This window comes from Rhododendron vialii, chromosome 8a (genome assembly GCF_030253575.1).
Source record: "Rhododendron vialii isolate Sample 1 chromosome 8a, ASM3025357v1".
Taxonomy (NCBI): Eukaryota; Viridiplantae; Streptophyta; class Magnoliopsida; order Ericales; family Ericaceae; genus Rhododendron; species Rhododendron vialii.
In genome coordinates this window covers 15,852,370-15,877,998 of record NC_080564.1, presented here as the reverse complement: position 1 = coordinate 15,877,998, position 25,629 = coordinate 15,852,370, and the positions used below count along the sequence as shown (strand labels likewise).

The following is a 25,629-nucleotide window of genomic DNA, read 5'->3' as shown; positions in this document are numbered from 1 at the left end:
AGCTTGGAGAAAGTGGAACCTATCCTAAACCCAAAACCCTAAGTCAAAATCCTGACCTCAGGTTTTGATCGTCGCATGATTAATTGAATCTCCCGCACGATTCTTTGCCTGCAAGGTGTTAGTCAAAGTCAAAGCCTTGACTGTTGACCATCGCGGGGGCTTATTCAACCATCGCACGATGGAGTCACTGTGTCGCGCGATGGTCAACACCTGTCACTTTCATCTTTTTCCAACAGGATTTTGTGATGATCAGGGGGCTACTGATCTGTAGAACCTCGTTTTCGTCGATTGAACAGCGTTTTGCAGGTGCATGGGTAGCACCACCCTCACTACCACTCCCATCACCTTGTTGGCCTCTTTCTCCACCAAGGAAGGCTAACCGGCTTTGTTGGCTGGTTGTTAGGCCAAGTCCTCTACCCACCAAGCTCTTTCCCATCTCCTATAAGTACCCCTCATGGTTATTCTTCCAAAGGGTTACAAGAAATCAAGCAAAGAAAAGGCACACAAACCCAAATACACTTGATATTCCCTCATTCAAGCCATCTCTATACACTCATTCTCCAAGCTCTACCACCTTGTTCAATCCACTTCTAGGTTACTCAAGCAAAGGTATAACTTTACTGCCTGTTTACTGTTTTGGTCCCTGAGGGGGGCTAGCAGGATTAAGGCTGGTAATCAATATCAAGCCTGGTTCTAAAGTCAGCAGGGTTACAAGAACCGTCCGCTGGCACTCCTACGCGCGATGGAGCCACTCCCATGCGCGACTGTTCTAATCATCACGCGACGCTCCTGGTGGGGATAGGATGCTAGTTATTTTTCTGTTTTCCATAGTGTAATAAATCACCTTGAAGCATGATTAGAATTAATCCACTGCCTTGCATGTTAAAATTTGTAGGTTAGCTTAGATTTTTTACTTGTTCACTTTGGAATGCCTCTGGGTTGCTTCTGAATATGTTTTAGAGCCCATGCGTGCAAAGCAATTCCTAGAAGTCCAGTCAGGACACTCGCGCGGTGATCTGACTCCATCGCGCGATGGTCAGTTTGTTTCCAAAAGTCACCCTTGCATGGGGCAACTTGGTCCATGGCCTTTGTTTTAATACCTCCACTATTTAGGGGATGTATCTCAATTCCATTCACTCTAATTGTAATAATCATTTACTTTCAGTACATATAAACTGTTTGGCTTGTCCCTGGGTGTGCACTAGTCATTCCAGAGCCCAGAAGGGGATAAGATTTAAAATGCTTGCAAGATGTCAATGCTCGCGCGAGGGTATGGGTCTGTCGCGCGATGGTGTACTTGCATGCTGGCAGATCCATGCATGCAAGTTGGCCACTGCTCGTATCAAATTCATACCAGTGCAATGTTTTGACATCTGGTCACAGTATTGAGTTTTATCCCACTCATTATTCAATCTGTGTCATTCATCCATGCTATTTTAATCTCACTTTGTAAATTGTTATAGTTTTAATCCTCGATTAACTGTTCCCCCGCCTTAATTGGCTAAAAATTAGTTAAATAAAAGAAGAATCGCAAATATTTTCACAAAATGCCTAAGTAGAGACCGATATCCTGATTGGGCGAGAGGGGTGCCATAAAACCCTTCCCCTCTCGTAACCTGGCTCCCGAACCCAGATATGGTTATGACGGACTGGTTCCTTAACTTTTTTAAATCAAATAGCGCGGCAGGTGCTTCGAAATACGGTTCCTTGGGTGTTGGACCTTCAAAAAAAACTCGAGTGGCGACTCTGTATTTGCGAGCGTTTGCCATCCGCGCTCGCGCTCCCTCGATTCCGGGCTCTCGCGTTTGGAAATCCGAAAATTTTCAAAGGGCATGCTGCCCACAATGCTCCAGTGTGGTATTGGGGCATTGTAAATCTCAGTCATTAGTTTAAAAAATGGATGAATCTGAGCCTTTGGATCAAAATCACACAAAAAGTAAGGTAGAATGGCTAAAAACGAGGTGGTTCTGTGGTTTTTCCTTCAAAAAATTGTACTTCTACTTACCGCGAAAATGGCTATACATACAATGTTATATGATCATATTTATCAAAAAATATCGCTATATTTACCACAAAATGTCTGATTGGTTAGTCCGGTAGCAAGTCACCTAATTTAGATGGGAAATACATTACTTTGGGGGGTTTATAAAATCACACCAATATATGCCAAATTCACTCCAAATTTTGTCCTTTAGCTAAGATATTGTCTAGTGGCAACATAAAAAAATGAGGTGAAAATATAAATATAGCTTAAATTTGTAGTTTGTGTATATATTTTTCTTAGAATAATTTTTTGAAAACAAAAAATATAAACCATACAATCGTAATAATCATGAAATTATATTAAAAAAATTAAACAATTTATTTTTTAAATAAGTATAAATTTTATGATCCCAATTGAAGAAGGGTATTCATTTATTATTTTTGATAACTTACAAAAGTTTATATTTCTATTATAAACACACACTACATTAAAACTAGGATAATAATATTGAATGAAAAGTGGTAAAACCAATAAACCAATAAATATTAAAAACATTAGATTTAGATATTAAGCAAGTAATTGACTTAATTTCTACAATCGATTGATGTGATATTGTAATGATTAATAGCTATAATTGATATTAAACTATTCAATTAGTGCTAATGTGATGATTGATCACTATAATCGACTAAACAGTTTAATTGAGTGATGATTAATTGATTGCTCATATTCAATGAGTGATGATTGAGCATTAATGCTATAGTGATGATGATCATATTCAATGAGTGATGATCGCCTATAGTAACTAGAGTTATTAGCCAATTGTATTAATGGTATAGTGATGATTGAACATTAATACAATTGGCTAAAACGAATTGGTTAATGTAGGTTAATAGTGATCAATGTCATTAGTAGATATAGTAATTAATAATAGTGTCTGTTGATTTTATTGCGGTATACTACATAAACTGAAGAATTTGAGAAAAATTGTATAGATTGAGGTGTGTTTTAGTTTCTTGCCACATTGAAAGAACTCATATAAGATTATCTGTGTGCTTTGGGTGTCACTCTTATACCGTTATGTCTGTGTTTATTTGTGTTATTGAGATGACAAAGTGTCACGTAAAGTTATCTATTTGTTTTGTCTTAAACTTTTTTTCCCACATTTTTCTTATTAGAAATAACAAACTATAGATTTTTGGAGATGACTTTATCTATTATTCTTTAGGAACACCCTAAATGTAGGACAAAACTAGTGTAACTGTAAATATGCATTAGCCTTGGGCAAAACTACACTTGTAGAAACTAATTCAAATTCCAATAAACACTCTTTTTTCTTTTGGTACACTGGAAATTGGTTGACAGTCAGGGGTGTCCTAGTCAGCTTACAAGCACCTCAACTTTTTTCCTCTGTGGTTCGATTAAAAGTAGGCCAGCTATGTCGGGACTCAATCAACACTATCATTGTACTACTATCAACCAAATGCAACAAAAGAGTATCCAAATTAAAAAGCCGAAATAGTCTAGGGGTGAGTATGATCTGGATTGGTTCGATTTTATAATAAACCAATAACCAAACCAATATGTACGGATTATGAATTTGGAAAACCAAACCAACCCACGAAAAATAAAGAACCAAACCAATCCAAACCATTAAAATACGGTTCAGTTTTGGTTTTAAACCACGGTTTGCTTTGAACTAACCTATCATCTTCAAAAATATTTAAAGTACTTAAAATTACTGTCACGCCCTCGATTTTTAACATAAATATAAAGGGCTTCCACAAATAAATCCTCACAATATTCCATACGATACCCAAAAGATTACAGTATTTCCATTCCCATAATCATAGTTCCAAGTCCATTAGGTTTCCAAATATTACATCATCGGCTCAACGACTCAAATCTTACTTAAGTATTAAGTGTTATTAGAGCTAAGAGTTTACAAATATTTCATAATCAAAGAATTATAACTTGAGTTACAAATATATTTTTCAAAAGAAATTTACAAGGATAAATAAGTAACTCCTTTGGTTAGCTTTCAAAAAAATGTGTCCACACTCCAAGCACTCCAGGCATGCAAGCTACCATTCCAGGTTGGCAACTAAAAATGATGTAAGGTTTGAGCTACAGTAGCCCAGTAGAAAAGTCTACGCAAACTCTATATGCAAATGAGCAATACAGAAGAACAAACGATAGAAACCCAATGACAATAGAGATAAGCATAACTATCATGATCAAGTATCCGACTATCGCCAATTCACCTTCTGGAGCGGTACCACATTCTTTCTCATTTCTCCTTCGTTCGTCGTCGAACCCTTATTCATGTTATTAAGTATGCACCAAACGCGATGAGACTCAACAAGAGAACATGAAATACAAGAGGGGTTATCAAAATGAACTGTCGAATTTAGATTTCGGGGTTTTAGACGTCTTAGAGATAACCCTAACCTTTCACATGTCAACTAAGAGCAGCATTTAAACTCATATCAATCTAACAAACTATAACAACCATCTAATAACTTTTCAAATGAATGCCACAAACAACTTCTTCATTTCATACCATTTACCATAGAGCCTAATTTCATAAAAACTTTTCTTTTTTATTTTCAAAACAATTTAGAGAAAACTCAAGACCATTGTAGGCCGAGCTCCGTTGATTTGTGCCAAAATACTGAAAACCGTTGATTCGCTCAAGAATATCGGAGGATTTTCATCAAAATCCTTTAATAAAAAACAAAATCCTTTCATTTACTTCATAAAACCAAGTACGTGTCGTTAAGAGTCTGAGCCAATGCTTCTGCTAGGCACTTACTCGATAACGAGTCCTGAAGACAAATGATATAAGCATTTAGTTCCCGCCAGGCATTTATTCATTCAAGAACCCTGAAAGTATATGATATGAGCATTTAGCTCCAGCCAGGCATTTACTCATTCAAGAGCCCTGAAAGTATATGATATGAGCATTTAGCTCCTGCCAGGCATTTACTCATTCAAGAGCCCTAAAAGTTCTCTTTGTGTCCATTTGTTATCCATATTTATTTCACGTTCCCATTTCACAAACATCAAACCATTCAATCGAGTCCAAAGCTATTTATCTAATAACACGATATTACAAAATCAACAATCTACTGCAACGCATCTAAGCAAATTCACACATTCTCACTGTACGTCTAAGTACACCCCTGTACTTTCACATATCACATATCAACCCACGACTAGACTCTGCGATGTCCGGTCTTCTAGTTTCTATCCTTGGAGTCCATAAGTCGTACGCTAAAGGAGTCTAAAAGATTCTACGAGTCGGGAGAACACGAATTGCGATTCTCCATTGGATCACTAGACATGCTCATGTGTATCGTTCATGTTTCAACGTGCAATAACTTACATTCCTCACTTCCTAACTCAACGAGCCCATACAAATCCACCGAATATCATCCTAAGTACGAAACAAGTAATATTCTCCAAAACACTTGAAAGAATGCATAAACAGACGCATTAGAGTCGATGGGAAGCTTCAAAAAGTGATTTGGAAAAAACGTAGGAAAAGCAGCTCATAGACATTGTGCCTACCGGTAGGTGCATGAGTCATACCGATAGAAGAGAAGGATTCAGCACTTGACCTACTGGTAGGTGAACAAGTCCTACCGGTAGGAACTAGAAACAGAAGGGCCAACATTCTACATGGAACAATCTAGCACTTGGCCTACCGTTAAAAGAATGAGTATTTTGAGCTGCTGCAATACGTTTGAGCTGGTTATGAAGAATTTCTCACTTGTCCTACCGGTAGGTGAAAAAGTTCCTACCGGTAGGAAGAATATTAATTTGGGCGATTTTTTTGACAGGAATTTTAGATTTTGATCCTATCCCACTAATGAACAATACAAGCTCAAATAAGACACAAGAACACTCAAATAACATATAAAGAGAGGTAGAATTCCCTACCTCGAGTATCAAAATCGAAATCAAAGAGATTGAGCAAGCCCCAACTTCCAGAATCCAAACCGAACCAAGTACACCGAACCAAGCTCTATCCAACGAGATACGAGCTCCAATACGCAAGTAGAAGGTGGAGTGGAGGTTGATTGTTGTGGGTTTTGAATTTAGAGATGAGTTTTTAGGTGAGGGAGTGTGAGAGATAGAGAAAGCCGAGAGAAGAGAGAGAGAGAGACCGAGAGATGGAAAGGGAGGATAAAAATGGGATTTTCTCTCCTGGCACACACACATGCACTATATTACACTAACACCCATATTTTCCAAGCCTTTGCACATTTAACCACTACATTCGCATTCACATCATTTCCACCCCTTTTTCTCAATTACTAACATTAAAATTAAATAAAGAAATTTACGGGTTTCTACAATTACAAAGATAAATTCAAAAAAAAAACTTATATTAAAACCAATTCCATTCACATTACCAAAACACACTAACATCAACCAACTAATTAATTTTTGTGGTGGATTTATAAAAGTTTATTCTAAATTATCTTGGCATAAAAGAAAAACTAAATATTGCAGTGGATTTAATACGAACAATAAATTAGGAAAGTTGTTGACTAAGGCTCCCATATTTATTTGGTGAATCATAATTAAATTATATATATATATCAAAAAATATATGTGTATTATATGGTTCGTATCGGTTTGGAACCATAACCGTGAACGTGAATCCACAAACCGAATCATATAACGCGGTTTCTAACTTTTTTAAACCTTGACCAAACCATACTATTAAAAACAGAACTAAATCTTTTGGTTTGGATTGATTTGGACTGGATTCGCGATTTGTCAGATTTTCTCCACTCATCACAATAAAGTAGGGCTACTTCTAAATATGCCTCTCAAACTCGAATAAAAAAAAATTCATTTCCAAACTACTCTTTACACTCACTATTAAATTTGGCATTGGTCCATTTTGTGTGGATGACAACAATAAATTAAGACATAACATTATATGTTATTTCATTTTAGAGAGTGAAAAGAACAAAGAATAAATTAAGTCAGATAACATTATCTATTATCTTATTTTTGAGAGCTAAAAAAATATTGGCAAAAATAACATTGTTTGTTTTCTTTTTAGAATGATGAAGAAGCGGAAAAAAAAGAGATTTGTTTGGATTTTATTCATTAGGATTAGGATGTCCCTAAGCCGAGCGCATGGTCCATGCAAACCTTCAAATATGTGGGTAGCATTTGGGGTGACTTTTTTTCTTTTCCAAACACATAGATAATTGATCTTGTGAAATGCCAGCTAACTTTATCTGTTGCTTTAGTAAATAGTGAAGTTTAATTGTATTTTTGTAGTCGTCAACTATTCCTAGAGGTAAAGTTATTTTTTCTTTTAAAAAGATACAATGATTAGAATTGCTAAAATAATGTTATCTAGTATTTTATTTTGAAAAGAGAAAAAATTGATTGACATGGATAATGTTGTTTATTTTTTATAAAAATATACAGAGCCTTGGTTTACATAAAATAACATATATTGTTGTTTTAATTTGGAGAGTAAAAAAGGATACATTGACACATATAACATTATTTTTTGCTTCTTTTTTTGAAAAATACAAAGAATAAATTGACACATATACATTATTTGTTGCTTTATTTTTGAGAGAAAAAAAAACAAATTGACCAAGATAACGTTATCTGTTGCTTTTTCAAGTAGTACTTTATATGTTTTTTTAGCACATAGATAATGGATTTTGTGAAATAATACATAACTTTATCTGTTGCTTTAGTGACATACGAAATTTAATTGTATTTTCACATCATTAACTTTTATTTATTTATTTATAACAATTGTCAACTATTCTACATGTATAAAATTGTCTTTTTTTGGGGAGATATAAGTATTAGACTTGTACAAATAATGTTACATGTTGGTTTTTTTTGGATTAAGAAAAATCGCTCTTGATCGTTTGCAAGCAAACGGCAAAATATCAAACTAACCCCAGCTCCACACATGCAACGACCAAGCATGTAAGGACCCGTATTTATTGAATATTATTTAAAAGTTTTATAAATGTTAGAAATTAAGGAAATACGAATTTTGTTTAGTTTTTATGATTTGGGGCTAATGTGATAGAATTGTTACTTGAGGGAGTGCAAGTGTGATTTGCGAATATGCTAGTATATATAGGAGGGTGTGTGTGTAGAAGATAAAAAGAACATATCTCTCTCTATCTCACGCCTCTCTCTCTCTCTCTCTCTCTCTCTCTCTCACTCTCTCTCTCTCTCACAAAAACTCCATCAATCACCCAAAGCATACTAAGATCCACCTCTATTTCACTTCTTGCACGCGATCTCGGGCTTGTATCTTGTTGGTTGGAGCTTGGAGAGGAGTATTTGGTCGATTCCGGAGTTGGAAAGTCTAGGGCTCGCTTGGACTTCGATCAATCGCTTGGGTCTCATTCGAATCATTTGAGGTAGGGATTTTTTACTCTCTCTATGTGTTTGTGGGATGATGATATGTCTTGATCTTGCTGTGATTCGTTGTTGTTGTTGGGGATTCGTTGTTGAATAGCTGAAAATTTGCAGAAAAACTTCGCGGTATGGATACCCTCAAAAGGAGTATCAATACCCCACTCTCCTCTTGACCAGATTCTGGCCAGGTATCGATACCTCCATCAGGGGTATGGATACCCCCTTCTGTTCCGGACAGATTTAGTTCATTTATTTCTTCTCGTGCCCATTTGAACCCCGAACACTTCAAACACCTTTTGAATGGATTCAAATCACTTCCAAACTTGATTGTTTGTACCTCGAAAGATTCATTGACCAATCGATCTCCTTGGGCTCTCATCGTAACTTAGAAAAGTGCAGAATTAAATGATTAGGTTACTCATGCATTATTTATGCTTTTAGTTGATTAAAGTAGATGTTGTGGCATGTCTCAATGATTGACATAGACTTGTTAAGCGCTATAACATGACGTGATGATTGGTGAATTGAAAAATGTACTATGGAGTCGTTATTGAATATCACAGGCTATAAAGTATATTGTAGGGTGCATGGTTGGTTGATGAGGGCCTATCAAATAGTCCGAACGACAATAGAGTAATCTGTATTCTCCTTATTCTTCTTGTTGATCTTTCCAACTTCATTTGGTGATCACTCTATGGGATTTTAGTATAGATGTTAATGAGTAGTGCGTCGTAGAATTGTTTGTGGGTTTGGTATGTTCCGCAGGACATTGTGATATACTTAGGGAGAAATGAGTGATTTATCAATTAGTTGAGGTTATGATATGATTGATTGTTTTGAAATGGTTGAATTGTGATTGATCAATCGACGTGTGGACATAATGGACTTGACACTATGGGTATCACCATTTGGTGGCGAGACGACCAGACTTGACACAACGGGTATCCCACGACGGTGGCGATATGACCGGAATTGGCATTACGGGTATCACCATCGACATTCAGTGAGATGACCGAACTACGCGTGAAACATGCGAAAACAGTGATTGATGATATACGAAATAACGTGTGATTATCGAGAAAGGGATACACGGTTGATTTTATTAAGATTTTGAGAAAAAAAGATTTTGGTTTTGGAAAAAGGATTTTTATTAAAAATCCTTCGGTATTCTTGAGCGAATCAACGGTTTTCGGTATTTGGGCACAAACCAACTAAACCGAGCCTTACGTCCCAATCACTTGGGGTCGGCTACATGAATCTGTTTCCTCCATTGAGCTCTGTCAAGGGCCATTTATTCACACATATCCATTATACTTATATCTTTGCGCACTACAACATCTAATGTCAATTTAGGTCTACCCCTCCCCGTAACGTTGCTACCTAGAGCTATCCTATCCGCTCTCTTAACTACTGCATCTTCTGGTCTACGGTAGATATGCCCAAACCACCTTAGCCTATTTTCCCTCAACTTCTCCTCTATATGTACTACACCTACCATCTCACAAACTGTTTCATTTCTAATCTTGTCTTGTCTAGTCTTACCACATATCCACCTCAACATTCTCATTTCCGCTCACTCATCTTGCTCACATGTTGTTTCTTAATAGGTCAACATTCTGTCTCATAAAGCATCGCTGGTCTTATGGCAGTTCCATAGAATTTTCCCTTTAATTTTGTGGATACCCTTGTCACATAGTGCACCAATAGCGCTTCTCCACTTGAGCCACCCCACTTGGATCCTATGGGTCACATCATCAGCAATCTCTCCATCTCTACTAATAATTGAGCCTAAATACCTAAAATGATCACTCTTTGGTATCTCCTGGTCTTAGATCATCACTCTTTCTTCATGCGCACTACTAGTACCACTAAACTTGCACACCATATATTCAATTTTACTCCTACTTATCCGAAAACCCTTTGACTCTAATGCTTCCCTCCAAATTTCTAGTTCGTATTAACACCTCTAGCAGTTTCATCTACGAAGACAATGTCATCTGCAAACATCATACACCATGGAATATCCTCTTGAAATTATCTAGTCAATTCATCCATAACTAAGGTAAAGAGGTACGGGCTCAGGGCTGATCCTTGATGCAATCCTATGGTGATTGGAAATTCACTTGTTTCCCTTACTAGTGATCTAATGGTAATGACGGTACCTTCATACATGTCTCTAATCACCTCGATATACCCTTTAGTCACTCTTTTTCTCTCTAGAATCTACCATATAATGTCCTTAGGCACCCTATCATAAGTTTTTTCTAAGTCTATGAAAACCATATGGAGATCCTTCTTCTTTACTCTGTGTTTTTCTTCTAATCTCCTTAATAGGTAGATAGCTTCCACGGTTGATTTTCCTAGCATGAACCCAAATTGTTTTTCTGACACTGTAATCACCATCCTCAAGCGATGCTCAATAACTCTTTCCCACAACTTCATCGTATGACTCATCAATTTAATACCTCTATAGTTGTTGCAGCTTTGAATATCCCCTTTATTCTTATAGATAGGTACTAAGGTGCTCCTTCTGCATTCGTCGGACATCTTCCTAGTCATAATAATCTTGTTGAACAACTTTGTCAACCAAGTCACCCCCAAGTCACCTAGACTTTTCCACACTTCAATAGGGATACCATCTGGTCCTAGGGCCTTACCCAGTTTCATCCTTTTCAAAGCTTTAACCACTTCAAACTTTTGTATTCTCCGATAAAACTCATATTCTATGTTTTCGCCAGGTACATACACTTCCTCCCCACCAAAGCCTCCTTCATGTTTCTCGTTTAACAAGTTATCGAAATACGACTTCTATCTATCCTTGATCGCCTCGTCTTTCACCAACACCACCGAATCAATACCTTTTATACACTTAACTTGAGAAACGTCTCTAGCTTTCCTTTCTCGTAACTTAGCAAGTGTATAAATAATCTTTTCTCCATCTTTACTATCAAGACTAGCGTAAAAATTCTCATAGGCTTTCAACTTAGCATCCCTAACAGCTTTCTTAGCTTCCTTGCAAGCTTGCTTATAACCCTGAAAATTTTCCACATTTCGGTCCTTTCGCCACTTTTTAAAGCACTCCTTCTTTGTTTTTACCATGCTTTGAACCTCGTCATTCCACCACCATGTCTCTTTAGAAATTGGACCTTTTCCCTTCGACTCGCCAAGAACTTCTTTCGATATTTTTCTAATACCGTCAGCTATCGTATTCCACATATTGACACTATCGCTTTCCACTCCCCATCGTACTTCTTGAGACATTTTTTCCTTGAATACCTCTAGTTTCTCCTCTCTTAGGCCCCACCATTTAGTCCGTGGGCATCTAGTTTCATTTCTTCTTCTATTATTCCCCTTGAGACAAATATCTAACACCAAAAGTCTATGTTGTGCCACTAGACACTCTCCGAGAATAACCTTACAATCCTTACACGTCAAGCGGTCTGCACCTCTAGCAAGAAAATAGTCGATTTGGCTTATATTGGCTCCACTCTTAAAGGTAATTAACAATCCTTACATGTCAAGCGGTCTGCACCTCTAGCAAGAAAATAGTCGATTTGGCTTATATTGGCTCCACTCTTAAAGGTAATTAAATGCTCCGCTCGCTTCCTATAGAGAGTGTTCCCAACTATAAGGTCAAAAGCTATCGCGAAATCTAAAATCCTCCTACCATCTTCGTTAAGGTCACAAATCTAAAGCCATCATGCACATTCTCATACCCTTGCTTATGCACTCTCACATGACCATTGAATCAACGGATTCTGGTATTCAAGCTCGAATCAACGGAGTTCGACCCATTTTGGTTTTGTGTCTCCACATCATTTTGCAATCAAACAAGGAAGTTTTATGGGAAAAGATTTTGATAATCGACAACGTGAAGTTGAGAAAGATTGGGGTATTTGTATGAGGAGTAATGAAATGGTTGGGCATCTATTGTAGATTTATTTAGATTGAAGCGAGTTTATTAATGCTTCTGGTTTGACATGTGAATAATCAGGAATATCTATAAGATGTCTAGAACGCTGTAGTCGTAATCCGCTTGTTCTTGGTGGTTAATCTTTGTTCCTCTTGATCACTTATTGATACTCATTTGTGGTGCATGGTTCAAATAGTTTGAGCATCGAGTTCTCTACTAGACTAGTGTAGCTCAACCTATCATTTTCAGGTACAGTGCAGGTCACTGTCATGAAGTGCTTGGAGTACATGCTGTTGTTATCAATTAAAGCTATTTTATGAGAATACTTGATCATTTTTGTATAACGAACCGCATTGTATTATTTTTATCTACTTTGGAACTCTGTAATTTATTGGGCAAATTTGTGGATTTGGGGACTGAACTATCTTTTGGATTATTTATTGTAACTCTTGCGAGGATTTAAATTATCAAATGTTATTATTATTTATGTTTAAAATCGAGGGCGTGACAAAGCAGCAAGGAAAACTTCAGAGGGCAATATCGTAATTTCCATCACATGACTTGGCTTACTATTTTACTTTCTTTTATTACAAGTGTATTGATAAATAATTTTCCTTCTTGTAGTATTTAACAAGATAATTGGTAAGGAATCATCCGGAGGTTGTGGACACACGTCTCGAAAATTGCATCGCGACAAGCGGGTGTGCCCATTCGAAAAGCGCAGCGAAATGCTCAATTCAAAATCGCCATTTGGGTTTGAAGGTCCGCCACCCAAGGAACCGAACTTGAAACGCTTGCTACTTTATTTGATTTGAAAATGCTTGTAGATTGGTCCGTCGTCACCTTGATATCTGAGGTTCGAGAGCCAAGTTACGAGAGGAGAAGGGTTTTAAGGCACCCCTCTCGTCCAATCCGGAGATCGGTCTCTACTCGGGCATTTGTAAAACGTTTGCGATTCTCTCTCATTCATCAATTTTTAGTCAGTTAGGGCGGGCAAATAGTTTTAAAGGGATTTAAAACTGTAACATGTTTGCAGAATGTGATAGATGGCATGCTCGCTTATTGAAACAGTTAGAATATGATGAAAATAGACTCCTGTGGGATCTTAAACAGACTGGAAATCACTGTTTTGGAGTGTCGTGTGCAGGAAGAAACCAGCATGCACTGATCAAGTCACTGCATGTTGATCTAACCTGTAACGACTTGGAATTTTCAATAAATAAAAATTCTCGTTTATTATTTGAAATTCTTTTTAAATACTTAATAATTTCTTTTAGTTTTCTTTTAATTCCTATAATCCGTCATAATTAGATTTTAGTCCTTTAAATTTCATTTCTTGATTAAAAGCCCTACGTGGCTAGTAAAGTTAGTTTCCAACCGATTATTTGGAGAAACCGGACTACCGATTCACCTAGTTACATTACCCTAACCATAATTGAACCATTTTGACCATCTTTGAGCCTTATGAACCCCTCCAAACCCTAAAAGAACCATTAGGCCAATAGGGATAATCATTTTACCCCTTGAATGGTCATTCAAGCCCATACCTAGCACCTTTATTTCTTTACCCATTGGCCAATAAATGTTAGGAAAAATATTATCCATTGGTCAATAAATATTAGGCTTGGCCAAGGAAGGTGTGTATATGACAAGACAAGTCATATAAAGAATCCCATCATTTTGCTTCCAAAATAAGCTACCCTAGCCATGCATGCATGTAACCCTAGGAACTAATAAGCCTAACCCTAGATTACCCACCAAAGTTACTTTCCTAGATTCTTTGTACTTGGCATCCTTATACTTATATACCATAAGTATATATACACTCCGGATCCGTTCAGGGATCCCGGAAATTGGTTTGGTGCGGGATGTGATTGTCAGCCGTTGGATTTAATCCAACGGCCAGGAAAAAAGAAGACATTAAATTCGTGAGTAATTACACTTTCCCCCCTCAACACTCACATTTGCCCCCTTCGTTTCATTCCACTTCCACGGCTTCACAGTTCACGTGAGAGAGAGAGAGAGAGAGAGAGAGAGAGAGAGAGAGAGAGAAATCTTGTGTGATTCTGCGTCCACCAAGGTATCTCTCTCTCTCTCGAAAAATCTGGTTAGGGCTTTTTTTGCCCATTCAAAATCGGCAAAAATTAGGGCTTTTTTTTGGGATTCGAACCTAGCTCTCTCTCACTCTCGAGATCGATCTCTGCATTTTCTGCAAAAACCAGTACTTGCTTTGTGTTGTATCAGGCCTTTCATTTAGTTGATGGTTTAAACGATTGAGAGCAGTTCAAAAAAATACTACTCCGTACTAAACGATTAAGGGATTTGTTATCTTTTCCTTATTTGGTTGTGGGGTTCCAGGGAGGGGCCTGCCTCTGGGTTTCCCACTTTTCCCTGCTCCTTTTTTTGATCATTTTTCCCCTTCAAATATTGGGTTGTTTGTTCGAACATGAACGTTGTTAGCCAAATTTTACGGTGGAAAAGGACTTGTTTGTTGGGGTAATATCTACCACCTAGTGCCACTATCAATTTTGTTTTGAGCTTGGAAATAGCTGAGACATCACACCTGGTTTTCTTGTTGGATCCTTCTTGTGTTTTTTTTTTCCTTTTGATCTGATTCTTGTGTTGTTTACTTAGATGTTGATGTTAGCAATTGGCTGTTTTAAAAGCTGAAGCAGATAGAGATGGTGTAAACAACAATGACCTGGTCTCTATTAGTTCATTGCAAAGGTACATGGGATTCACTGAGTTTCAGCAATGCCTGCTACGGCCAAATGCCTTGCTATAATTGGCTGACTCTGTGGGATGCTACATGAAGTAAAAATGAAAACTTGTGTTTGCTTGAATTCTTGAGCTCCATTGGCGTCCCTACTTGGATGTACTTAATAAAAGATGAATGGAGACATTTGGCACTAGGTCCTGACTACCCTCCAGGCCCCGGCTTGTTTTTAGTCTCCTTGAATATGGTGGCTGAGATGAAGTGAAAAATCTAATTACACTTTCTAACCCCCTTCAACATCTCTACGGGTATGAACTTTTCAATATCGAAAGAAAAAGTTCAAACTTGGCCCCTCCCTAGCTTCCTACCGTATGATATCATTTTTGTGATTTCAGTGAGTTTGTTTTGTCACTGCTTGAAGTTGGAACCTACATGCATGTGGCTCATGGGTTATTACGATTAATTATGCATAGCTATCGAGACCTCATCTAATCTCTTTCTAGCTTAGGGATTTACACTCATAGCTTGTGTGAATGACAAATAATTATAACCCATTTTATTGGATATTTTAGCATGTCTATTAAAACTGATTTTCAGTCTTGAGTTAGCTGCTGATTAATGTTCTTTGGTTTGTTGGACTGTTATTCAATTGTGTTCCCCATATTGCCTGTCTATACAGATGAATTTGTGGCTTCGGGTTGCGGAATTGGTAGTCCCTCGTCAACTGATTCGGTTAATAGCAAAACAACAAATCCTTGTGACAAGGTGAAAGAACAAAATTTCCTCCACCGCATGAAGACAGATTTGGAGATTCGTCGTCAAATTAATAAAGTGCTTGAGGGATGTCCCCATGTCGATATCTTTATCGAGTGTAAATAAACCGTAGAGGATGAAATTGAGATGGAGTTCTGTCAGTTGAGACAGAATTTTTTCAAGTGGAAGACAGTCGCATCGATGAGCATAATCGCCATTGTATTAACGGAAGTGGAAGACAGTCGCATCGATGAGCATAATCGCCGTTCATAGGGGAGCGATACTTTTGGAGACACAATTTGAATTTGAGTGTTAACTAGGTTTTCCTATTTTGGAGTTTGATTGAAGAGTTTCTGAGTTTAATTGCTCTTTGTATTACTTTTCATGATGCTTCTTGTGGATGACACTATGTATATGTTTGATTTGGAGGAATAATAGACAGAAAATGATGGTTTAATTGTTGGAGTCATGCTTGATCCATTACTGTAGTTTTCATTTTTGGTTTTTTTTTGCTTTGGTATGTCATTTGGAAGTTTGACATGTGGCTCAATTTGGATTATCCTCACACTTCTCTGGCCAAAGTCTCAAGTGTTCATTATCAAACTCTTGTGTGTCTTTGGCCAAAAGGGTACAAAACTATGCCTCAATGCTCCCACAAACTAAAGGGTACAAAACTCCGGCTGGATACTTTAGAAGGGTCAAGGCAGGGGCCAACTCATTATCCTACCACAGAATGAGTTCAACCATCCAGAGTTGAAGAAGAGCAGTGCAGATAGCATTACCCGCATCTTTCCCACTCCCAGAATGAGTTTTTTTATTTTTCCTGATTCAGTGCCGTGTGTGTGGGGAACTTTAATCTTCATTGTTTCAGGGCTTCTGATCTTTGCTTTTCGTTGAAATGATATGATGCTTAACGTTTCCTGGTCTGGATTTTGAATCCATTTTGGTATCAACATAATTGCTTGTCCAAAAAGAAGAATGATATCCATAAACCGCAAAAAATAATACTTAACCAAAGAAGGAATGGCCACATCCCATCTGGGAACAAATTCATCGCCCTTCTTTTTCAATCTTATTCTTGCTCTTTTTAGCTTCTGTTTTACAGGGTTATCAACTACTCTAGGAGAATTGGGAAGAAAAACTCAAAAAATGATATCACAACTCTTTCGCCCTGTCTCAGTATGTCTATGAGTTTACTATATACTAGTGTATATTTACAACATGAAAAACTACCAAGTCCATATAAACTTCTGAAGAGAAAGAAATTAAGACAAGAAGTGCTTCTAAAAGAATCTTAAAAACTGTTGGCTATTTACTCTCTCATCAACTTTGCATCAAGGTCTAGTTTGCTCTCCTAGGAAACAATCCAGCAAAGGAACTGCCTTCACCACAGGCTTCTTTCAATTCTCTTTTTCCACCATTGCCCCTATGCTCTGTGTTCCCCCTCAAGAATTGAAATCCTCAGTATAAGTCAGGGTTGAGCAAGATGGAATGAGTAACCAATGCAAGGGAAATCAAGTCAATACTCAATAGCTGAGTGTCTCTCCAAAAGTCACCCAGCGCACAAAACTATTGGAAAATTCTTCGAGAACTTGAAAATCCTGAACATCATCAGAGGATTGGTCTGTTCCAGTGTGCTCCCTTCCCTACCAATATAACAGAAAATAAGGAATCAAATACAGGTAAAGGACATAAATGAAAACTTTGATAGCAAACTCCAAACTGGAACTTTTCAGAAGATCACTGGTAGGACCAAATATCATAATTCTCATTTCCAAGGAACACTAAATCGAAGGCATTTTAGTAGAGAAAGTGCTATCATATATACAAGGAACACTAAATCAACAATCTGAGCATTTGAGCAATAAAAGTTATAAGCTAACATGTAGTGCTTGTTTGATATGAAAATGAGCATTTGACTTTGAGTATAAGTGAAACACCAAATCATCAGGTTATGTGTTATCTTCACTAAGTCACTGATATTTCCTCTTCCTTCCTATTAAAAATAACTCAGTTGTTGCCTTTGTCTATGACAATAGGTAAAAACATACCTCTCAGTTCACTGGTATATAACAAATACTAAATTGATGAACTATAGCTCTATATTCCTGGCCTCTAGAATATGCAATATTAACGCTTATATATTATAGCTTTGAAACCCTTTTCTTTTTTTTCCCTTTTCTGGAAGTTTTTCTTTTTTCTTCAGTGATTAGGACAGTGGTTTTTGCAGAAAATGCAGAGAAAGAATATGATCAGTAACAAACATCTTCTATAGCAACAAAGCACTCACTACTTCAACTTCAATGCGGGCACTAGGATACTACAAAATACTGGTGGTAGCTTACAAGGATACCACAAAATACTGTGGATTGAAACTCACCGCTAGGCCTACTGCTCCCAATCCAAAAATAGCCACAGTTGAGCCCGTTAGTGTTTTGGCAACATTCACAGTGGCACCAAAGCCTATCAAAACAAATGGCCCCTCAAAACTCTTATTTTTCAACAAATCAACATAATATCGGCCAAACATTTTGACTTTGTTTCTAAATAAACATCCCTAAACTTGCATAACAGCATAACAAAAAGCCCTAATCGAGTAACAGAACAAAAAGCCCTAATTATACCCTAACAGAACTGCCATCTTCGTCATGGATGTGGTTTCTTTTACACTAATTTCTCATAACAGAACAAAAGTGATGGAACAAAAAAAAAGCCCTAAACTGGTTCAGAAAAAAAAACCTAACATGGTTAGCTGGTTCAGAAAATATCTCTCTCTGGTTCGAGAGAGATCCTAACAAAAAAAATCTGTAGTTCCCCAAATTGTTCAGAGAAATGAAACCCTAAATCGAATGGGAACAAATCGATCAAGAGAGAGAGAGAGAGAGAGAGACCTTCAGTCGTTGGGTCTTCATTCGTCTTCGTTCGTCGCGTTGGGTTTTATCCTCTTCGTTCGTCGTCGTTCTTCTCGCTGCTTCGTCTTCGTTCGCGTTATTCTTCTCTGGTTCGCGTTTCTTCTGTCTCTCTCTCTAAAGCGTTAAAGGGTATATATATATGTACCAAGAGAGAGAGAGAGAGGAGAGGCCGAGAGAGGGAGAGAGTGTGTGTGTGTGTGTGTGTGTGCAAGCTTTTGGATACTTACACAAGCTATCTTATAGCCTTAAGCCTATTTATGACCATGCCAACCCATTTCTAGTCTTCCAAAGTACAAAGTTAGCCAATGATTTTGTGTTTCCTTGGAAGCAACCTCCCCATAGACTTGACAAGCCTTAAAACCCCTCATAATTACCTAAGTCATGGCCTAAGATGGATGTGACATTGCTTGGAAGACTTGCCATGCTTGAAATGACAAGTCCATGGTTCAAAATCCATGGGATAAAAAGAGGAGAGGGAGGCCGGCCATGGGGGAGGAGAGAGAGCCAAATTTTTGGCTATAAATAGCACCACTCTCATGCCATTCAACTCACACCTTCACCTAGCAACTTCTCTCTCTAAGAAATTCTAGCATTCTTGCCTTGTTCTTGTTGTTCTTGCTTGTTCTTAAAGTTCTTCTTGAATTCTTTAAGAAACCCACCCAAAAACCCCTTTTCGATCCAAAAAGTTCAAGTAGTTTAGTCAAGATCAAGTTTCAAGAGAAAACCTTTCTCTTTCGAAACTTCCGGAAGCATACCTTAAGAAGTTACTCCGTTCGACGTACTTTTTCCGTAGCCGCCGCTACTGCCAAGAAGAAAGGTAGAACCCCTAGTCCAATAACTCTATGTATAGCATAGAATCGTACGTTAGAAGGTAGAATGTTCTTGATTCAAATATCAATATCCTCATCGTTTTCTTTAAGTAGATAAGGTTATCTATTGTTTAGTTTTCAAGTAGATAAGGATATCTATCGTTTGTTATCGTCATGCATGGTAGTTAATCTTAATAATGGAAGAATGAGCATGTTGAATAAGCTACTTTTACTCTAATAAACATGTGTTATTTTGAATTTCCCATAACGGAAGAAAGAACGGTTTTCGAAAGATAAGACTTTATCGTCGATAGAAGTATTCGTATTTTGATCTTTAGGATGGTTATGAGCATGATTACTAATATAGAATTGGATGATCTTACTAGTTTAGTTTCAAGATTACAATGAATGATTTATGATTTCGTATGTGAAAAGTCCTACCACGGAGTCTATGCATGAAAACGAGACATGAAAATCGAGAAGGTAGAAACATGACACCTAGGGTGTGGTTTGATGAAAAAGCGTGTTTTGAAAAGGTGAAATGTTTTGGAAACCGCAATGTGGCCGGATATGGTAGCCCATTGTGTGGTGTGTTGTTTTGTGTGCCAATGGGAACTCTGTGCGGCGGAACCATTGTAAGCATACTCGGGAACCCGGAATGGCAGAACCGAGGTTGGGTGTGTGGCTTGGTTATCCGCGGAGAGGAGCCAATGGAAAGTGTGCCAATGGGAACCCGGTGCGGCGGAACCATTGTGAGGATACTCGGGAACCCGGAACGGCGGAACCGAGGTTGGGTGTGTTAAACGGATTTTTGAAAATGATTGATATGGTTATGAAATGGAGACACGGTCTACGAGAAGTCATGTAGGAGAAACTCAGAAAATCATGGACACCAACGTTAGTTTGGATAATGAATGTGGATGTGTCATTTTTTGTCAATATGTTTGAACTATGTGGAAATCGTTGAGTTTATGGTTTAATGTTTGTAAGTTAAGGGTTAGAGGGTATGGGTTATTCTATTGAGCCTTGAAGCTCACGGTGTTGCCTTTGGTGACCCTGACATATTATATTGGTGGCGATGCCAGTATAATGTGTCAGTCCTCATAGATGAATAGGGTGAGCTGTATACTTTGGAGGCCTTCGGAGCCGAGGAGCTTGTTAGGATGGAAGAGTAGGCAGAGCAGTAGTTAGGAACCCTAGTTCCCTCCTTTGTTGGTTAAAAGTACTCTTGTAAGACCTTGTGATGTAACAATGAGTCAGACTCACTTTGTTTTTGTAATAAATTGTCCTATTTAACGTTCCCAAAATTCGGGGCGTTACATAACCTGCGCGCACTACACGGAGACTCGCGCGCGCCAATAGGTTCAAACCCACATGTAACGCCCCAAGCAGACCACTGGACCAATACCTTGATTTTGATCCACAAGCCACACCACATGGCCCAAAAGCTTAAGCACAAAGTACTAGTAGTAGCCCACAAGGTTTGTTATATGCCCAAGATCATCCATGTAGACTTCTGATGTGGGACGGGGTGTTACAATCTCCCCAACTTTATAGCCTCGCGCCCTCGCGAGGGGTTGATCACTATAATCACCGACACTAATCAAACCAAATTAACCAACAACCAAATCCAACCAAACTCCAAAGGCCCACATGGTCGTGTACATGGATGGCTCTGATACCACCTGTAACGACCCAAGCAGACCACTAGACCAATACCTTGATTTTGATCTACAAGCCACACCACATGACCCAAAAGCTTAAGCACAAGGTACTAGTAGTAGCCCACAAGGTTTGTTATATGCCCAAGATCATCCTTGTAGACTTCCAATGTGGGACGGGGTGTTACACCATAGCTCTTATTCTCAATCCTCTGGGCTTTGAAAATGACTAGTGCACACCCAGGATAAACCACGCAGTTTATTGGCAGTTATAACACAGTTTATAGATAGTTTAAATGGGCTCAGAGGCCACCAAAAGAATAAACACGCCATAAACAGAGTGGGGATATAAAAACAGAGGCCAAGGCCTAGTTACCCATGCAAAAGCCACTCACTAGTCAAAGACAAACTTGCGCTCGCGGGTAATCCACAGTCGCGTGCAGGTTTAAACCTGCAAACCAGTGTTTGGTTCTACATGTTTCTGGGTTCTGGGACATGTTCAGAAAGACCTTAGGGGTATTCCATTGAAGCAAAAATACATATTGAACTAAAATTAGCAATTCTAACAAAGGAAAGCAGTAGACTGGTTATTAGCATGCTTATAGAGGCCTATATACAGCTTAAAGTATAAAAACATAGGATTTCTAGTCCCCGCGCAAGATCTGCGCGCGCTACCACAGAATGGCGCCCGTGTACTGAGGGCCGGCGCGCGCTAGTCACCTACAACTCAGTTTTTGAAACCTTGCTAATCTTAGGGTCAGGACTTGGTATTAATTACCAACCTTGACCCTGCCAGCCCCCCTCAGGGATCAGAACAGAATACAGTTCAAAGGTGTTATATCTTTGGTTCTAGGGTTTGAATGGTGTTTGAGCTTTGAGTTTAGGTTTGGATGATGGATGGATGTGTGCTGCTAGGTAGGAAACCAAATGTTTTACTTGCTAATGTCCTTCTTTGGTGTAGAAAAGGTGAACAAGAAGTTAGGGTTAGAACTTTGTGCTTGGAATTTTTGTAACTTGGTAACTCTTTTCTTGTGTAAGAGAGAGGGGTATATATATAGGGCAATGGGGGCGAGAGAAGACTACACCAGCCAAGCAATGGCTGGTGGCTTCGGCCTAATGCCTTCTCTCTCATTGGATGAGAGGGAAAAGGCGAAATAAGGGGTGCAAGGGCTGTCCCCTAGCGAAGACTACTATTTGGACCAAACAGAGCCTTCCTTCGGCCCCAAAAGTCCTCTTGATCATGGCAAATGCAGGGTGAAAAATGTGATGGGACAACCTTTGACCGGTGCTCGCGGGTTATTGACTTGCGCGTACGGGTCCAACTACCCTTGCCCTGGTCAATAGTCAAAACTAATCGTTGACCAACACGTGGCACTTGGACCAGCGCGCGCTGGCTGTTAACCGGCGCGGGCAAGTCAAGTTTCAGGCTTAGGCTGGGTTAGGTTTAAGAGGGGACCAAATGCTTAAAGCTCAATCACACTATCATTCTCGTGGTGTTCTTGATCCGTTTCATTATCGGGGAATCAAAAATCGAAAGTAAACTAATTTGAAAAGTCCAGATTTGGGTGTCTACAGAGGTCTATTCTGCGAGGTGCAACTTTCACCTCGAAACTCCAAAAGAGGCGTAGCCTGATCCGTCGCATAGCTGGTATCATCCCGACTTTTATAAACAAATAAGACGCTAGAAAGAATTAGAAGAAAATAATAATAGTAATAAGCGGCTAACTTTTAGCGAGCCACTTACCGTTAGGATTTGAGGAGTACATCGATCGTGACTCAGGGTTTATTAAAGATTGGGGTATTTTTTCTGTCTAGGTGGCAAATTTTATTAAACTCTACAAATATCACCCCAACCCTGTTAATAGCATCACGACACGTGAGTGAGGCATGAGCCCTACAAGACGGAAAGCCGTAAGGTCCAAAGAACAATCCTGAAAGAAGGGTACAAGATATCCCTAGATTTTATAAGATATATTAAGATTGGATTAGATTAGATTTTATTAGATATTATATAGATTTTGCTAAATATTGTTAGATTATATAAGATAATTCTAGATTCCAATGGATTCTATGGGAGATAATTCTAGAAGATATGGTTAGATTTTATGAAAGATAATGTTAGATTTCATCTTGATATTCCTAGATATTGTAAGGATACTTTAGATATTCCTAAATCTTAATAGATATACTTGGATTTGTCTTAGATTATACTCCCTCCGTCCCTAAATAAGTGTCCCAAAGATGCTACATGCACAACGGTTGTGCAAAACATCAAACACAACCAATCTCCATCCGTACATTGTTGTAATAAATGGTCAAGATTCGTTCAAATTTTTCCTTGGAAGAGTTAAACTTTTCCTTTGAAGAGTTTTTTTAAATCTAGAACGTCCAAAGACATCTGAACGGTCAGAATTAGTTACACAACACACACAACGGTTGTGTGAGTATCATTTCCGTAAGTGTCCGGCACGCAAACCAAGGCTTTACAAAACATGTATATTTTCTATTAAAAAATTTAATATTTTTTCACAATCTAATAGAACTCATTGCTATCTATTGATTTGTGAAAAAAAATTAATTTTTTTAACGAAACAAATGCATCTTTTTAAAGACCTAGTTTTACGCGCCGGACACTTATTTAGGGACAGAGGGAGTATAAGATTTTCTCTAGATTTTATTAGATAATTCTAGATTTTGTTAGATAATATAAGATATGGCTAGATATGTTAGGATATTCTAGATCTTGTAGTTTACAAGTATAAATAGGCCCCCCTCCCCTCCATGTACAACAAACACAAGCACACACATCACACATACGGCACACGCCACCTAGTAAATAGAGAAAGGAAAGAGAGAATAGATGGGGAGAAAGCGAAAGGGAAAAAGCTTGAAAGTTTATATTAGCGGGCTAGTGGTGTATTTAGTTCAAATGTGGAAAAATATTTTAAGGCGTTGATTTGTACACAAAAATGCCGGTCATATTTGAGGTAATCCGAGGAGTATACGATATGCTTCCTACTTTCGGAATCCTTTATTTACTCTCATTTTTGTACTCATTTTGATTATCTCGTGATATTTGTTCAATCTTGTGGATATCTTTGAAAGTGGAATAATTGGTATAGAATATGATGTTGTTGGCTGAGTACTATAGAACTGTTTAATACAGGAATCAAGTGAACTCATGCACCGATAGCCTATCCAATATCCAGGATCGATCGAGGATGACTCGGTGACGAAGGCATTCAGGGAGGGTCATTGGTCATGTACTGAGGAGGACATGGTATGAGGTCCATTGTGATTGTTGTTTCGACTTGGTGGTCGATTATCGCTTATTGATTCCACTTGAACATAAGCTTTGTTATTCTGTTGTATCATATACTTTTCGGATAATTTCTTTTTCAGGTATGGAGCTGGATTAGTGGAAAGTGAATCGGAGCATATAAAGATTAATTTGTAGAGGTCTTAGAAGAGTTGATAATTTTGGAGCATCTAGAAAATTATTTAGAAGACGGCTTAAGTTTGTTTTGGTGATGTAATTTATTTATGGAGAAAATTGGGGCCTAGAAGTGTTTGAAATACAGTGTATTTTGGAGTTTATTTTTAGAAAATATCGGGGCGTTACAGTTCGTCACGCATATAGAATAAAAATAAGTATACGTTGTGCGTCATGCATATGCCATATGTGTCACGTATATGGAGTATGTATTACACACGCTGGCATCCAGTTGGCACATCATGCATATGCCATATGTGTCACATATATGGAGTATGTATTACACACACTGGCATCCAGTTGGCACATCACGCATATGCATATGCCATATGCGTGGGATCTGTACGTCACGCACATGAGATCTGTGTTTTGCTCTATTTTAAAATTTGTTTGAAAAACTGTATATTTGGGCCAGTAGTTTTTTAAAAAATGTATATACCGGCGAAAACCTATTTTCAGAATTTGCCTAAAAAAAATTGGGACGTGGAAGGGTGTATAAATAGGTAAAAATTCAAAATACCCTCAAATTTTGACCTCAATGTCTAATAGACTTTTAAACTTTAAAAAATTTCTATTTTACACCTAAACTTTTCTTAAATTATTCAAATTGAATTCTATTGTCTAAATTCATTAAATTGGTAATGGAAATTGTCAACATAGGTCCTTTTTTCCATTAAATGTTGACTTGGTACTTCTCTCTCTCTCCTCCCCCACCACAACCACAACTCAATCCTCTTTGACCCACTCCCATCCTACTCCCAATTTCAAAATTAAAACCCTACCCATTGATACATTCCCTCTTCAAATTCCTCCTCAACCTCTCTCTTCTCTTATTTGTCAATTCTCTAACCTTCTCTCTTTCCCCCAAATCACATAGTTCGTTGGTGTAAAATTTTAAAATCTCTTAAGAGAGAAATAAGTAGATGAAAGTTATGGTGGTGGTGTTGTGTGTGTGTGAGAGA

At 38.0% G+C, this 25,629-nt stretch overlaps 2 long non-coding RNA genes across 3 annotated transcripts; one reads left to right on the top strand and one right to left on the bottom strand.

Moving 5' to 3' along the window:
• Positions 1-14,372: 14,372 nt before the first annotated feature.
• Positions 14,373-16,261, top strand: LOC131336009 (uncharacterized). The gene is made up of 2 exons (XR_009202721.1): positions 14,373-14,403; positions 15,719-16,261. It is a non-coding gene; the product is annotated as an uncharacterized LOC131336009 (long non-coding RNA).
• A 659-nt stretch (positions 16,262-16,920) lies between these two features.
• On the bottom strand, positions 16,921-18,832 carry LOC131336007 (uncharacterized). 2 transcript variants are annotated; one of them, XR_009202719.1, is made up of 3 exons: positions 18,684-18,832; positions 18,138-18,255; positions 16,921-17,438 (listed from the first exon to the last, which is right to left on the bottom strand). It is a non-coding gene; the product is annotated as an uncharacterized LOC131336007 (long non-coding RNA). The 2 variants fall into 2 exon arrangements; XR_009202720.1 differs by lacking the exon at positions 18,138-18,255.
• Between the last annotated feature and the right edge of the window lie 6,797 nt (positions 18,833-25,629).